This window comes from Phyllostomus discolor, chromosome 2 (assembly GCF_004126475.2).
Source record: "Phyllostomus discolor isolate MPI-MPIP mPhyDis1 chromosome 2, mPhyDis1.pri.v3, whole genome shotgun sequence".
NCBI lineage: Eukaryota > Metazoa > Chordata > Mammalia > Chiroptera > Phyllostomidae > Phyllostomus > Phyllostomus discolor.
This window is the reverse complement of record NC_040904.2, coordinates 61,573,847-61,581,001: the sequence shown is the minus strand read 5'-3', so window position 1 is coordinate 61,581,001 and position 7,155 is coordinate 61,573,847. Positions and strand designations below refer to the sequence as shown.

General features: G+C 37.7%; 1 pseudogene; it reads left to right on the top strand.

Moving 5' to 3' along the window:
* The first annotated feature begins 4,717 nt into the window (after positions 1-4,717).
* On the top strand, positions 4,718-5,945 carry LOC114488151 (annotated as a pseudogene).
* The last annotated feature ends 1,210 nt before the right edge of the window (positions 5,946-7,155 follow it).

Genomic DNA, 7,155 nt, shown 5'->3' with positions numbered 1-7,155 from the left:
GTTCCGTTTTTAATTTTTTGAGGTAGCTCCTTATTGCTTTCCACAGATGCTGCACCAATCTGCATTCCCACCAACATGCACGAGGGTTCCCCTTTCTCCACACCCTCACCACCATGTGTTGTTTGTTGATTTATAGCCACTTTGACCAGTGTGAGGTGATATCTTCTTGTGGTTTAAATTTACATTTCTCTGATGATTAGTGATATCTTTTCATGTGTCTATTGGCCATCTGTATGTCTTTTTTGGAGAAATGTCTATTCAGATCCTTTGCCCATTTTTAAATTGGATTGTTTGTTTTTTTAATGTCGAGTTTTATAAATTCTGGATGATATTTTATAAGTTCTGGAGGATCTTTTAGATAGTCTACTTACTGTACCTCAAAGTATTTTGTCTAGTGTTTTGTATATTTTTGAATATTTATATTATCAGAAATGGAAAAAAGCTACAATTACCTATGAATTAACTAACTATATAACAAGCATTATTGAAAGCCTATCATGTGCCAGGCACTGTGCTGGGTATCAGAGATATAGTGGAAAGCAAGATAAGCACATCTCTGCGCTCAGGGGGCTCACAGGCTACAAAGTAGACAGTAGCAGGGTCACAGCTAGCTTCCCCAGAAGTATGACTTTAGCCTGAGACTTGAAGATGTAATCATTAATTTTATGATCACATGGAACCAGGTTCCATGACCAAGTGCAGTCTCCAGAGTGCATGCTTCTACCATGACTCCTTCACTTCACCACCTGGCTGGAGAAGACAGTAAGGAAGTGGTAAAGAGAAACACCAGATCGGCCCTGATAAAAGTTTTGGGCTTTTTCCAACAGCCAAAGTTTAAAGCAGAGGGTGTGACAGGATCAGATTTTTGTCTTGAACAGTAACGAAATAATTGCAGGGAGGAAAGTGGAATACAGGAAAAAAGACAGGTGATTTTTTTTTCAAATTATAAGAGAAAGTTTGGAAAGTTACAGGTGTGGTAGAAGAGTCAGCTGGGCCGCATAGGCTCAGAACACAAGTTACAGAAGCAAAAGAAGGACCCTTGGAGCTTAGGAGACGGAAAGGCAAAGGTAAGGCGCCTAAGAGAAGCAAAGGGGACAGAAAAGGTACAGGCAGTGCTCCCGGGAGGGAGAGTGCCCCAAGACAGGTGATTTTTGCTTTGATACAAGATTTTCTCTTTTAACCACTTCCCTTTGTTGATGTAACATCCAAACCTGTAGAAAATTTGTGTAAGCATTTATTTGAGCCAAAATAATGACATATGCTAGGGATCGAGATCTCAAATGCTTCAGTGAGTAACAGCTTTACAGCTTCTTTTATGCATTTGAAATTAAGGAAGATTGCATGAAGGTGGGAGAAAACAAGATGGGGATTGAATTACAGGATAGTTAAGATTATATGCTCTCTTGAGAGTGGTTAGGGCTTTTCAAAGGTATGTTAACCTAGATGCACAGAAACAATGGACAGGATTTACTCAGGCCAAATATCCAAGCCTTTGCTAAACAAGTTGTGTGCCTGGGGCATGAATACCCACACTGACCTGCCCAGTTAGGAATTTATGATCAGATCACCCTGCAAGGTTGCTGTCCACAGAACCCCAGTTTTTGTCTACAATTTGAACATATAAGAATAGTTTAAATTACTCCAGAAAATATTAAAAGCAAAAACTCCAAACAATATAAACATTTTTACCATAATCTCTTCCTAAAAGGATAATAAGGATGCCACTCCCTTCAGTTATCTCAGGAGGTAATCCCAAGAATGTTCAGAAAGGTTCCTGGTCACTTAAAGAGCAAAGGTAGGGAAACAATGATGTGTGAAGTGTGTGGAGAGAGGGGATGTGCAGCAGGGTGGCGGTGGGTGACTTCAGCTCAGAAGGTCAGCAGAGGATGGCAAAAGATGAAATAGGTGGTATGAAATAGAAAGAGAAAAAAAGAGATCATAAAATAAAACTATGATATAGATATGACAAGCCAATAGTGTGAATGTGATTAGCCCACTAAAATCAATGTTTTATTTGGAAATTTAAGCATTGGAATATCACTATTGTCTACTGCTCCAGGGAGTGTTCTAAAGGCCACACATGTAGAATTGGGGACTATGGAATAGGAATTTGCCAAGGGAAAGTTTAGTTTCTTAGACTCATCATGCAATGATTAAGCACAGGAAATCGAATAATGGGTTAATGCCAAACTCTACATGAGCACTAAGTATAGGCTATTTAATGAGTCTGAAAAGGTCTATACTTTTTATTTTTAAAAGCATAAAGAAGATGTCCAATTCAATAAATTCTCCATATGTAGTTAATGATGTCAAATGTTCTATTATGGGAAAAACATCACCATAATCAATCTTTTACTTAACTAAAAACATTAAAAAGAATCTATAACAAAGGCTTTTTAGCAAAAAAAAAGTCACAATAAATATGCAACTAAACTGCTGCCAGTTTTGTTTCTGTTTTTAAGGGCTGCTAGTTAAAATTCAACTGATAAAAGTAGGAAATTCTTGCCAAGGCTTTAATTTGATTTATAGTAATGCTCCTTGAGTGATGATGTGTTGACATCCAGGATCCCTCAAGAAAGATAACTGAGAAGACATTTAGTGGCCTTGGAAGAACTTTTCTGAAGATTGTGTGGCCAATTGCCCTGAGGGGACATACGTCAGCTTCGATTAAGCTCCCCTTAAAGGTTCTCATATAAGCACAAAATCTAAAGTTCATTTAGTTCAAGGCACTCAAGTTCCTGGGTTTCTGTTACTGGTTTTGTGTATACTGATGTGCATGCATAAATCTCTGTAGTTTTTCAACAATTTATCAATAGAAAGAAATACACAGGTGCTGAGCTCAGACTCCCACCTCTTCAGGACTTCAGTTTGGATTTTGGCCTGTGTGTTAAACCTCATGAAATTTTGTACATAAACAAAGAACACAGGCCCCAAGTAAAGCAGTGTGACTGTCACGTCAGTCTCATTTAAAACATGTTCTTTAAGCCCTGACCTGTGTGACTTGGTTGGGCATCGACCCACAAATTGAAAGTTTTCCACTTTGACTCCTGGTCAAGGCACATGCCTAGGTTGCAGGTTCAGTCCCTGGTCAGGGTACAGAAGGCAACTGAATCAGAGTATGGAAGACAACCAATTAATGTTTCTCTCTCACATTGGTGTTTTTCTCTATTTCTCACTCCCTTACTCTCTCTCTAAATAAAATTAAGAAAAAAAACCCACATTATTTGAGCCAAAGCACATGTGTTGAGAATTGACTTTAAAATTTACTCAAATAAAGTGTGTGTGTATTTTAATTTTTAATTTCTTCTTTCAAATGTAGTTTTTGCATCATCTTTGGCTGTTCTGTATGAATTAAAATTGGCTGTTTTTTTTTTCTTCTCTTTTCATCACTATTCCAGACTTCTTGGGACTAGCTTTGTTACATAAAAAAAGAATTCACTTTACTTTTTCTTCTATCCTTGATCTATATCTCTGAAGTTGTTCATTTAAACTTTGGGCCAATAACTGATTAATCAATAAGGGGGCTAGTTCAAAAAATATTAATTATAGGTCACATTGGCTTGTGTGACTCTCACAGAATATGGCAAAAGGAAACTAAGTATGGAAAATTCTTGTTTTCTGGTAAAGTAATTGAAACTTTTTAATGATGAGTTTTTTGTTTCCATCTATGAAATTTGGTTTAAATAAGATGTCTTTCTTTGATATAGTACTTTTAAAAGTTACTTTATTTTTAAAACAGAACATAGTCCCAATAGAAAGAGGCAAGAATATGGACAGACAATTCAAAGAGGAGGAAATGAACTTTAAATACATAAAAAGATGTTCAATTTCAGATGACATGAGAAATGTACTATAAAATACAAGGGAATGCTTTTTCTCATCCATCTGGAAGATTTAAACGTTAATTATTATACCATTTTGACAAAGAGATAAGGAAAGATATACTACAATATATGAGTATAGTCGGTGATGGTATAAATCAGTTCAACTTTGAAAATCAACTTGACAATATTTGTCAGTTTAAAATACAAATATCTTCTGCACTAAAATTTTTAGTGTAGGAATTCAATAATACATGCATAAAGATGTATGTATACAATAATTTATTGTAGCATCTAACCATTGGAATAATATGCAGCTATTAATAAGGGAGAGAAATGGAAAGTGAGATGAAACCAACTCAAAATTACATTAACTTGTAAAAGGAAGATTCAGTACAGTATGGAGAGTGTGCGTAAAAGAAACCGGAGCTGTATGTATTTACACGTTAGATCTGCACAGGTATAAAGTGTAAGAAACTGGCAAAATAAATTGCCGCTGGAGAAGACTGGCAAACTGAGGGACTATGGGGCTGAAGTGAAATGGAAATTTACTTTTCATAGTTTATCTTTTTGTACTGTTGAGATTTTTTTAAACCACGGACTATTACTTGCATTTTTCCAAATAGTATTTAAAAACAACAACAAAAAAATGTGTATTTGCACTGGGTTTGCTACCAGAACACAGGCTTTGTGAAAACCACCACTAAATCAAAGCCAAACTGGGAAAGGAAAAGACTCATATCAACGCCACCTTCACTGGGCATGTAGATTCTGACAAGTCTACCACTACTGGCCATCTGATCTACAAATGTAGTGGGACTGACAAAAGAATTACTGAAAATCTTGAGAAGGAGGCTGCTGAGAGGAGGAAGGGCTTTCTCAAGTAGAGTTGGGTCATGGATAAACTGAAAGCTGACTGTGAGTGTGGTATCATTCCTGCTGTTTCTCTGTGGAAACTCAAGGTCAGCAAGTATGTGACCATCACTGATGTCCCAGGTCACAGAGACTTTATAAAAAACATGATTATAAGCATGTCTAAGGTTGACTGTGCTTTCCTGATTGTTTCTGGTGTTGGTGAATTTGAAGCAGGTATCTCCAAGAGCAAGCATGCCCTTCTGGCTTACACACTGGGTGTGAAACAATGGATTGTTGGTCTTAACAAAGTGGGTTCCACTGAGCCACCCTACAGCCAGAGGCAATATAAGGAAATTGTTAAGGAACGCATTACCTACATTAAGAAAATTGGCTACAACTCTGACACAGAGACATCTGTTCCAGTTTCTGATTGAAACAGTGACAACATGCTGGAGCCAAGTGCTAACATGCCTTGGTTCAAGGGATAGAAAGTCACCCATAAAGATGGCAGTGCCAGTGGAACCACATTGCTTGAAGATCTGGATTGTATCCTACCACCAACCCACCCAGCTGACAAGCCCCTGCATCTGCCCCTCCAGGGTGTCTACAAAATTGGTGGAATTGGTACTGTCACTGTGGGCTGGAGACTGGTGTTCTCAAACCTGGCACCATGGTCCCTTTTGCTCCAGTCAGGTTACAACTAAAGAAAACCCTGTTGAAATGCACCATGAAGCTTTGAGTAAAGCTCTTCCTGGGGACACTGAGGGCTTCAATGTCAAAAACATGTCTTCCAAAGATGTTCATTGTGGCAATGTGGCTGGTGACAACAAAAATGATCCACCAATGGAAACAGCTGGCTTCACAGCTCAGGTGATTATCCTGAACCATCTGGCCAGATCAGTGCTGGACATGCACCTGTGCTGGACTGTCACACAGCTCACGTTCCTTGCCAATTTGCTGAGCTGGATAAGACTGATCATCATTCTGGGAAAAAAGCTGAAAGATGACCCAAAGTTTCTGAAACCTGGTGATGCCACCATCATCACCAGGTACCATATCATTGATATGGTACCTGGCAAGCCTATGTGTGCTGAGAGCTTCTCTGACTATCCTCCTCTAGGCCACTTTGCTGTTTGTGACATGAGACAGACAGGTGGTGTGGGTGTCATCAGAGCAGTGGACAAAAAGGCAGCAGGAGCTGGCAAAGTCACCAAATCTGCCCAGAATACCATCCCCACTACCTGTGGCCACAGTCTTAACCAGTGGTAGAAGAATGGCCTCAGAATTGTTTGTCTCAGCTGGCCTTTTCAGTTTAATTGTGAAGGACTGATTAATGATTACAATGCATCATAAAAACTTCAGAAGGAAAGGAGACTGTTTTGTGGACCACGTGTGTGTGTGTGTGTGTGTGTGTGTGTGTGTGTGTGGCAGTTTTTAAGACATTAGCTTTTAAAATGGAAACAACTTGACCAAAAATCTGTCACAGAATTTTGAGGGTATTAAAATAAAGTTTAATGAGAAATAAATAATAATAATACAAAATTTTTTGAGAAAACAAAAAAGTAAGAAAGTATGTTGTCAGCTACACAGAGGTATATAACAAATGTCAATATGTATGGGATTCTTTGTAACTGCTTTTAAACTTGATGAAAATGGAATAAAGCCCTTTTTAAAATGAATAATATTATTGATCTTAAGTTGCAGCTTCATGATATAACACTTGATTGAAAATGGTTAATTTAAACAGCCCTTGTCTACATGGCAAAACATATTTATTATTCTCCTGTGCTTTCCAGATCAACCAGTACATATTCAGAAATTAATATCCTCTTATAGCCACTCATACCTGGCCCATTTCTTTTTTTTTCTTTTATTCTATCCTCATTATCTCTCCCTTAGACATAGGAGTTCACCAGCTCCTTCTGTAAAAAGCCAGATAGTAAATATTTTTGACTTTGTGGGCGAAGATGGAAAATCAAGAATTAATATCCATGTGCTTATATACCATAGAGAAAACAAATTTCTGGAATTTTTTGTAATAAAATTTAAAATATAACAAGAACTAAGAAAAATATAATATGGATATTCTAGTGAGAAGAATAAAATTCTTCTTTAAAAGATAGCATTTTGCTTAATTAAAGTTCAAAGTTAGTACTTTCTATCATCAAATTGATTGAAAGTTGTTATCTGTAAAAACCTTTCTTATCTCTTGGGCCAACAGAAAAAGGAGGTGAGTCAGATTTGGCCCAAGAGCTATGTCCTTTCCTTCCTTTTCGGCCTGAAGAGAGTTCCCGGCCACCCAGGGAACTCCACTCTGCACTCAACCTTCAGAGAAGCCTGGCAACCCCTCCTCCCAACCCCATCTGGGACAGAATAGTCACTCTGCCACTTCTGTAGTTTGCTCACACTTCCATTCTTGAATGGATGACATTTTATAATATTTATTAATACTAAATGTCTCTTACTTTCTTACATCTAA